The sequence below is a fragment of the Oratosquilla oratoria genome, unplaced genomic scaffold (genome assembly GCF_046742065.1).
Source record: "Oratosquilla oratoria isolate Oo_2021 unplaced genomic scaffold, ASM4674206v1 SCAFFOLD56, whole genome shotgun sequence".
Taxonomy (NCBI): Eukaryota; Metazoa; Arthropoda; class Malacostraca; order Stomatopoda; family Squillidae; genus Oratosquilla; species Oratosquilla oratoria.
Genome location: NW_027467720.1, coordinates 8,388 through 17,500, shown reverse-complemented (window position 1 = coordinate 17,500; position 9,113 = coordinate 8,388).

Genomic DNA, 9,113 nt, shown 5'->3' with positions numbered 1-9,113 from the left:
GAAGGGCTTTCTCTATTGATGGAATATTGCTTCCTCACTAATTTGTATCATGCATAATTACTTTCGACGAGGGAAATGTTTCAACCTCAAATTCTTATTTACCGAGGAATCATTGTATTTCACGGGATCCGGGCCGGATAGCGACTGTCAAAACAGCGACAGTCATAATAGCGGCTTCATAATGGCGACGTAATCAGGTGAGCGACTTTCAAATCAGCGACTGTCATAATGGCGACCGCATTATAACAGCGACTGTAACAATAGCGACTTTACTATCAACCGGTCAGAATTGTCGCAAACTTATGTTTCAATTGCTTGTGTTTTCGTGTTTGTATTTACGTGTTCAGTTGTGTTTACTTTGTGAGATAGGTTCAGAATGAAATATGCTCAAAAGGTCGCAGACTTATGTTTCTATCGCTCATATTTATTTGTTCGTGTTTACATGTTTATGTTCACTTTGTGAGATAATTTCACTGAAGTGAATTTACTGGTCGGTCGCTCGGTCGTCGGTCATAGTAATGTTTGGGTTGTTAAGACTTGAATACAAATGGCAGAAGCCGACAAGAATGTGAAGAACAACACCATGTGAGGTCGAAGCCTATATTGGTAGTACAACGTTTCGCTCGTTAGAGTTTTATCAAGAACACTGACATTGGTGCTCACAGAATGTCCCACTACTTGAATATTACTTAATTAAAATAATGGAAGGTCGGCAACAACAAAAGGAACCAACAACAAGACTAATCCTACCAACCAGCAACGTCACCTCCCTCCTCACCCGGACACTTGAGCCGAGTAATATTCAAGTAGTGGGATATTCTAGCAGGACCATCAAGGATCTGACAAAACAGCAGGACAAAAAGGACGCAAGTTGGGGCAAATCTAATTCTTCCTCCCTCCGTGGGTTGGTGTTCTTCCCCCACCTCTTACTTACCCCACCCCTCCCTTGCTCGAGACCTTCCCCCGTGGTCACTTCAGCTGACTATACGTCTTTCTGTTGTTTGGCTTGACTAGCCTTTTTCTTTTAAAATCATGTGACTTCTATAGCTAGTCCAAATAAAATGTTTTCGATTCCCTTTAGGTTTCAATTTTCTATTACTGAGCAGTTTCATGCAGTTGATACGATGATGTCGCTGTTATGACAATCGCTCTTATAATACAATCGCTATCATGTGGTCGCTGTTGTGATAGTCGCTGTTTTAAAAGAGTCGCTGTTGTGAAGTCGCTCTATTGACAGTCGCTGTTATTACAGTCGCTATTCGGAACCCGAGCCGTATTTCACATAGTTCTTTTTTGAGAGATCTCATATACCGAGGGAATTGTTCATCCTTGAAATATGTACAACCGCACATACATTTCATTTCTAGCGGGAATTTCATTGGAACAAGGAAAAAGTGCAAAGACAGACGACCGTGCATACCTTTTTTTTTAATTCATTTCATTTTCAGGTGGGACTTACACTTTCACCAAGGAAAGGTGTAAACCTTGGGCAGACAACAGAACATACCTTTTTTTAAATCCATCTAATTTTCAGGCGGAATTTACATTTTCATCAAGGAAAGGTGTAAACCTTGGACAGACGACCGCGCATACCTTTTTTACATTCATTTCTAGCAGGACTTTCAATTTTTCGTAGCTCCTTTTTTCCTAGGAAAAGGAATAACCTGAAACATAATTTCACAAAGATAAGTTTCCAAAATATTTTCTGGTTCTTTTTCCAATTTTATATCGCGACACATGTGTTTCAAATCGAGGTAAGTTTCTTCCTCTCTTCGTTTTCAAGCCGAGGCAATTTTCTTCCTCTTTTCGTTTTCTTCAAACGGATGTTTTTACTTTTGTGGTTGAAATTTCAACCCAGAGGGAACCAACTTCCTCCTTGATTTCATAATTCTCGTTTAATGCCATTGAACCTTAGCCTCAATGGTTTATGTTTTTGCCCGCTAATACATGCAGTAGCCGCTAATACATTCAGTAGCCCGCTAATACATTCAGTAGCCCGCTAATACATTCAGTAGCCCGCTAATACATTCAGTAAATTATTCAATTGAGAAGGAATCGACTTCCTCACTGGTTTCTTATTTCTGCTCGCAAATTTCGATATTTTCCGTAGGTTTCTTTCGATAATTTTCTGTAGGTTTATTCCAATATTTCCCGAAGGTTTCTTCCGATATATTCTGTAGACTTATTCCGATATTACCACTTATAAAATGTGAGGGAATAGATATCATCATAGGTTTCATTCAATATTGCCCGTATATAATTTCGAGCCTTGAGGGAATCGCCAGAAAATTCTTACGTGAATTTTGATGGACACCCTGTTTTTCAGGAAAGTACGCCAGGTATACGGTTTTTTTTCATGTCACAAATCATACTTTGCATAACATTGTAATATATATATATATATATATATATATATATATATATATATGTATATATATATATATATATATATATATATATATATATATATAACATAAGTATCACATATTTCACAAATATCTCATACATGCTCATAGGCAATGTCCTCCCCTCCCGAGTGTATTGTTTTGAATGGAGAATGGTTGTATATGGATGATGTTGTGATGCATGAGGTGGAATGGGTGGGGGGATGGGGGGGTGGGAGTATGTGTAAGCAAATTTTGACGCAGCTCGAAGGGATTTCTCCACGTCTTCTCCTTTTATGCATGGGGGGACGGAGAGGGGGGGTCGCCGATTTAATGAAGCGGCCTTGCTGTGGATATGCTGTGCCTTGCGACACTGCCTCTGACCAAGGGCAGTGGACAAAGTGCAGGGATGACCCGTCATCCAGGAGGTGCTAACATGAGAGGGAGGGTGGAGGTGAGTGGAGTGTAATCAGGGATGGAATGAGTGTGAATGATTTTATGCCTTTTTCTTTTTGGCTACCTCCCTTGTAAGGGGGAAAAGCCTTGGTATATGTATTTATGTATGTATTTAGTTTCATTTGTATTTTCCTTTTATTTCCTTTTATCAACTTTCATTTTATTTTGTTTTTCCTTTTATTTTCATTTATTTTATTACATTTTATCTTTTCATCCTGGCTGTTCAACTTATACATGGATGGGGTAGTGCGAGAGGTAAACGCAAAGGTAGTGGGTCAGGGTTTGGAGATAGTTAAAGAAAATGGAGAAAAGTGGGAGGTGAGCCAGCTGTTGTTTGTGGACGACACTGCGCTTGTGGCAGGATCGGAGGAGGGATTGAGGAAGTTGGTGAAAGAGTTTGGGAGAGTGTGTGATAGAAGAAAGCTGAAGATAAATGTGGGTAAAATTAAGGTGATGAGATGTACAAGGGGTGAAAGTGGTAGTAGTCTGGAAGTGAGCATTAAGGGAGAGCGACTGGAGGAAGTGGATAGTTTTAGATATATGGGTGCAAATGTGGCAGGGAAAGGTGGAGTGAAGGTGGAGGTAGAATGTAGATTGAGAGAAGCGATTGGTGGATTAAAAAGTGTAATGAGGAATAGACATTTGGGAATGGATGCTAAGAGGAGACTATATGAAGGAGTGATTGTGCCAACAGCACTGTATGGAGCAGAAACATGGAACATAAGAGAGGAAGAGAGAAGGAGTTTGAATGCGTTTGAGATGAGGTGTCTGAGAAGTATGATGGGGTTACTAGGCTGGATAGAGTGAGAAATGAGGAGGTGAGGAGGAGAACAGGGGTGGAAAGGGGGTTGGGAGATAGGGTTGATGAAAGAGTAATAGGATGGTTTGGACACATGGAAAGAATGAGTGAAGAAAGACTAGTAAAAGAGGTATGGAAGGCAGATGTGGAGGGAGTGAACATGAAGGGACGTCCTAGGATGAGGTGGATGGATGGGGAGAAGGGGGCTTTGGGGAAGAGGGGAATGTCTGTTGAGGAAGGACGGGAGAGGACAGAAGACAGGGGTGAATGGAGAATGGTTGTATATGGATGATGTTGTGATGCATGAGGTGGAATGGGTGGGGGATGGGGGATGAGGCAGCATGTGTGAGCAAAATTTGACGCAGCCCGAAGGGATTTCTCCCCGTCTTCTCCTTTATGCATGGGGGGACGGAGAGGGGGGGTCGCCGATTTAATGAAGCGGCCTTGCTGTGGATGTGCTGTGTCTTGCGACACTGCCTCTGACCCAGGGCAGTGGACAAGGTGCAGGGATGACCCGTCATCTAGGAGGTGCTAAGATAAGAGGGAGGGTGGAGGGGTGTTGAGTGTATTCAGGGATGGAATGGGTGTGAATGATTTTATGCCTTTTACTTTTTGGCTACCTCCCTTGTAAGGGCGAAAAAGCCTTGGTATATGTATTTATTTAGATTTATTAGCTTTTTCCTTTTATCAAGGTGCAGGGATGACCCGTCATCTAGGAGGTGCTAAGATGAGAGGGAGGGTGGAGGGGTGTTGAGTGTATTCAGGGATGGAATGGGTGTGAATGATTTTATGCCTTTTCCTTTTTGGCTACCTCCCTCGTAAGGGGGAAAAAGCCTTGGTATATGTATGCATGTATTTAGATTTATTAGCATTTTCCTTTTATTTTCCTTTATTACTTATTATTGCTTTTTATAACCTTTTATTTATTTATTGTTTTTATTTATTTATTTATTTATTATTTATTCAATTTATATTTATTTATTTATTTATTCATTATATATTATATATTCATTATATATTATTAATTTATTTATATATTTATTATTTATTTATTTATTTATTTATCTATTTTTTCCTTTTACTGCCTATGATTTCCTTTTATCAGATTTTCATTTCCATTTATTTCCTTACATTACCTTTTATTACCTTTTATTTCCTTTATTTCTATTTTCATTTCCCTTTATTTCCTTTTATTACCATTAATTACATTTCGTTTGTCCTTTGATTTTCATTTATTTAATTTTATTACCTTTTATCGCCTTTCATTTAAAATTATAGTATTTCTCTTTTTATTACCCTTTTTTTACCTTTTATAACATTTTATTTTATATTTTTCCTTTATCGCCTATTATTTCCTTTAATAGCATTTTATTTTATTTTTTATTTCTATATATTTCCTTGCATTACTTTTTATTACCTTTTATTTAATTTTATTTGTATTTTTTATTTCCCTTTATTTCCTTTTATTATTCTTAACTTTATTTTGTTTATCCTATTATTTCTGCTCATTTAGTTTTGTTGCCTTTTATTGCCTCTAATTTCAATTTATTTTCTTTTTCTTTTATTTCCCCTTGTTTCCTTTTATTTCCTATTATTACATCTTATCATATGTTTTTCCTTTATTACCTTTTGTTACCTTTCATTTCCTTTTACTACATTTTATTTCATTTTTTTTATTTCCATGTATTTCTTTGCATTACCTTTCAATACACTTTATCTTCTTTTATTTGTAAATATTCCTTGTATTTCCTTTTATTTCCCTTTATTACCTTTAATCTTATTGTGTTTTTCCTTCTATCTCCATTTGTTTGATTACCTTTTATTTATATTTGTTTGTATTTTTTCTTTATTTCCCTTTATTTTCTTTATCACCTTATATAATTTTTGTATTACCTTCTATTACCTTTTATTTCCTTTTATTATGTTTTATTCTATTTTCCTTGTCTTTCCTTTTATTTCCTTCAATTTCCTTTTTATTTCCTTCAGTTTCCTTTTATTTCCTTTAATTTCCTTCATTTTCCTTTTATTCCCCTTTGTTTATTTCGGTTTTCTTCGATTTCCTTCAGTTTTCTTTTATTTCCTTTAATTTCCTTCAGTTTCCTTTAATTTCTTTTTATTTCCTTCAGTTTCCTTTTATTACCTTTAGTTTCTATCTATTTCCTTTCGTTTCCTTGCGTTTCGTGTCGTCGTCTGGGCGGAGTCCTCTCTGGGCAGTTCGCCGGGGCGCCCCCTTGTCTCCGTGGTCGCTCTCCTCCGCCCAAGTTCCTGGCGGGGAACCTCCAACGAAGGACTTGTGCACCACTCACGACAAGGCGTCTCGGATGAAGCATGTCCAAGTTTATGTTGTTGCCTGTGTGCCTGTGCGTACGATACATACATACGTACATACATACATACATACATACATACATACATACATACATACATACATACATACATACATACATACATACATACATACATACATACATACATACAAAAATACATACATACATACATACATACATACATACATACATACATACATACATACAAAAATACATACATGCATACATACATACATACATACATACATACATACATACATACATACATACATACATACATATATACATACATACATACATACATACATACATACATACATACATACATACATATATACATACATACATACATACATGTCGTGCTTCATGATTTCGTTTAAATATAAATAGGTGGTAGCTGTGGCCAAAATGGTTAGATCAGGGAAACACGAGCAAGCGTAACTCATATCACAATTGGTATCAGGTCCAATAATATCACTCCCTGCACCCTAGTCATTATGGGTGAATTATTGAATATATGTTACAATCAGCTAGCATACTCATCTGAGGGCTGGGTCGGCCGTCGGCTCCGTGAGCACTCCAGCTCCACGTTGTGCGAGCTATACGCCATCTTAGATGCTGTCAGTCTTGTTTGTCAAAGAGGAGTTAATGCTGTCATTATATGCGACTCTAAGCCTGCACTGCAATCCCTCTCCGCTATTCATCCCACTCACCCTTCTGTTGTACAACAAATCCTTTCCTTTCTATCCCTACTGACTATCCGGAGTATCTGCATCAAATCTATTTGGATTCCATCTCATGTCGGTTTACACCATAATACCAAAGTGGACCGCCCAGCAAAAGAAGCCTACCGACTCCCCCGTCGTAGTGATGGACGACCTCTCTCCCTGCCATATTACCTCACCAAGGTCCGCTCCGCTGCACTTCTACCCGAGCAGCGTCGTCGGAACCCCGAGAGACCCTTCAGTGTCACCATCACCCACTACGAATTCGTATGCCGCCGCAAATACATGTACCGCCGCAGAGGACTTATGGTTCGTCGCCACAAAGTTGTCTCGGCCCGACTGCGGCTAGGCTGCCGTCCAACGTGGCAGGTCGCCGGGTGTGGAAGGCGAGCCTGTATTCACAGAATGTCGCTTATGACACGCTCCACTAGCCAACACCATCGAACACTACTGCCTAGTGTGCCCCACTGTAAGACATCTACTACCCCAACGACTACCATTAGATGCCATCTGTCGTCATCTACTAACACAAAATATACTGGATGAAATATTTGTCCGTTACCCCCTCTTTGGTGGGTTTTCATAATACCTGATGCCCTGCGTGACATCTCTAAATTTGTTCCCATTTGAATGGATGTACAATACCCAGTGTCCTATATGTTACCTGCAACTCATGTATAGTATGTATATGTATAAGTGTGTATATATGTGTATGTGTACGTGTGTATGCATGTGTATCCCAATTGGCTTCCTACGTTCATTATGAAAACCTCCCCCCACTGTATGACGCTATTGCGTAATAATAAAAAAAAAGGCATACTCATCCCTTATAACAGGTTAACGGCGTCCATAATATTTCAATCGCGGTGGTGTGAGCGAAGATTTGCATTAGATGGCCCTTCGCATATCATTTAATATGTTCCTTGTTATTATTGTTCTTGAATTAGAATAATTCATTTTGTGTGATGCTTGTAATATTTGACCAGAGGTACGGCGTTCAAATAACACGCGGTAATCTTATTATATGTGAATGGATGGACGGCACTTTAACATGAGACAAATATTTTTGGTAGACCTTCTCTTGGGTTTGGCAACAGCAAGACGTAGACCTTGATCCAATTTACAAAGGATTACAAAGGAGGAGCATGCCGACAGGAGACCTTTTGGTCCATATCTAGGTCGGATGCGAAAAAAATCATAATGATAATAAATGAATAAATAAAAACTATAATAATGTAAATAACAAATAAAATACACATATAAATGCATAGGTATAGTTAAATGATAAACAAACATTTAAGTAGTAAAGTAAAGTATTTAAGTAATAAATTGACATATAACTAATGATAAATGAGAATCAAACAGACAAATGATAACAAAACAAAAACAAATATAAAATAAATGATAATCATTACAGCATCTTGCTTAGGTGTTTATCTAAATGATTCCTAAAGCTTCGAACTGAACTACAATGCACTGCCTCTGCAGGAAGTTTATTCCATTCATTAACTACACGGTTGGCGAAGTTGTTTCTACCCACTTTCAAATTGAATCTATTTCGGGGCAGTTTGAGACCATTGTTTCTTGTCTGATTTTCATTCAGTGTGAAAATTTGGTCATTTTTGATGTTGTTATTTGTCTCGAAACGTTAAAAGAATCCAAATTATGACACTGGTATAACGTAATGACATATGTAGAAAATCACTGGTGTAGTTGTGACATATACAGAAATCAAGTTAGTGTCTCACGGTCATGACTGACATATGCAGAAATTAAGATAATCTGTTTATTCCGATTTTATGGAATATAGATTTAGCTCTTCAATTTTTGGCTAATACGTTCCTATATTAATCTCGTAAGTCAAGAAACGCTGTTAAACATAAGAATATAAGAATGAAGGAGACTGCAAGAGACCATAAGGCCAACACAAGGCAGCTCCATATCTATCACAACCTGTCATCCCCATCGATAAAGTTGTCTAACCGTTTCTTAAAACAACTGATAGTTTCAGCGCTCACTACATGGTTACTAAGTCTATTCCATTCGTTGACCACCCTATTAATAAACCAATTCTTGCCTATTTTCTTCTTAAATCTAAATTTGTCCAGTTTAAATCCATTACTGCGAGTCCTGCCCTGTTACTTTAATATGATGACCTTGTTTGCACCACCCTTGTTAAAGCCTTTGATCCACTTCAACTCCTCTATTAGATAACCCATTTCGTTATATCTTGTGTTTCCCCGTTTTTTATTTTTACGTAATGTCCTCTTTTCATTCTGATCTCATGTTTCAATCTGTCTGTCATCCATTTGGGAGCATTACTATTCTTCCGTATTGACTTCAGGGGGACAAATGTATTTTGTGCATTGATAATTAAAAAAGTTAGATTGCTATACATTTCATCCAAATCCCTAACCTGGTT